This window comes from Marmota monax, unplaced genomic scaffold (genome assembly GCF_021218885.2).
Source record: "Marmota monax isolate L192 unplaced genomic scaffold, Marmota_monax_Labrador192_F-V1.1 WCK01_AAM20220418_F8-fsc00161, whole genome shotgun sequence".
NCBI lineage: Eukaryota > Metazoa > Chordata > Mammalia > Rodentia > Sciuridae > Marmota > Marmota monax.
The window spans coordinates 514,755-516,278 of NW_026693511.1; positions in this window are offsets into that span (position 1 = coordinate 514,755).

A 1,524-nucleotide genomic window follows, 5' to 3' on the forward strand; every position below is an offset into this window, starting at 1 on the left:
TGGGGACTGGGTTGGGGACTTTCAAGTGTGAAGAAAATGTGAATATAGGTTATGGAAATTGTGGTGAACTTAGATTATAAATATATTAAAAACCACTTAAATGTCCACTTTTAATTGGTGAATTTTCTAGTATGTGAATTTTTGTCTCAATAAAGATATTTAAGAAAACTCAAACCAATCAATAAACCAAAGAAATAAAAAAACAAAAACAAATAAACAGGAAACAAAAACCTTAGGGTTGATGGGAGAAAGGAAGGACACCAGTGCACAGCTCCTCATGATTGTGGGGGTCATGTAGCTCTTTGTCTCTGCTGGAGTTGGCAGTTATACCCTCCCCAAACTCAAGTCCTAAAATCTGAGGTTGAGGAAGAAATTCTTGGACCTGTCTTGGACTTGCCTTGGACCTGCCAACAGGTCCAACAGCAATGAGAACAGGGGACCTTACCATGACTTGTGATTTGTAGCCTGAAAACACCTCTCCATATCTTACTGAGCCATTGCCATTATTCACACTTAATTGAGGAACACTTACCAAAGATGTTAAGGGTCTTGGCCAAGGGCAGTCAGCATGTTAGTAGAGGACTGAACAATCCCCAGCCTAGTCTTCTTTCTAATTCCAGTGGCTCTGTTCCACATGGACAAAGTGTCAGCTCTGGTTTCTTCTAAGAGAAGGAGGCAGGACACAATAGGTTCAGCCAACCTAGTCTGATTCTCAGTAGGGATGAGGCTTATCAGTACATCTGCTTTGTAGGGATACCAGGGGATACAGATAAAAGTGTAAGGTATCCCAGGCTGTTATGGACCTATGGTGTCCTCCAAAAGCTCATGTATGAGACAATGCAAGAAAGTTTAGAAGTGAAATGATTGGGTTTAACCAATCAGTACATTAATCCACTTGAATGGATTAACCCAGGGGTACTCTAGGCAGGTAGGGTATGGCTGAGGAGGTAGGTTACTAGGGCATGCCTTGGGAATATATATTTTGTCCCTGGTGAGCAGAGCTCTCTCTGTTTTCTGGTGGCTATGTCTTGAGCTGCTTTCCTCCCTGACACTCTTCCTTACCTTAGACCCAGAGCAATGGAGTCCCGTCGATGGACCGAGACCTCTGAAATTGTGAATTCCAAATAAACTTTTCCTTCTCTAAAATTATTCTTGTCAGGTCTTTTGGTCATAGAAAAAGCTGACTAAAGCACAGGCTGAGGACCAAATGGAGACCTATGGTATTTATCTCTTTTGAGGAAGGTGTCATTTTCTTGCCCTGTCCACTGGAAGGTGTAAAGGTTCCGGTCTGCCTAATGATTAATTATCTCATCCCAGCTTTATTTTTGGCAGTGGTAAGAGTGTTTTCAAGCTTTACTTTGCTATCTTAGCAAAGGTCATCACCACTCTCTAATGCTGCACACACAGAAGACTCCCCTTTAACTGATGACAGTCACCACAAAGCCTAGATGTTTCTAAATCACACGTACATCATCACCTGGAACTCCTCACCTCTAACACACATCCAACACAATGCTTTAGCCA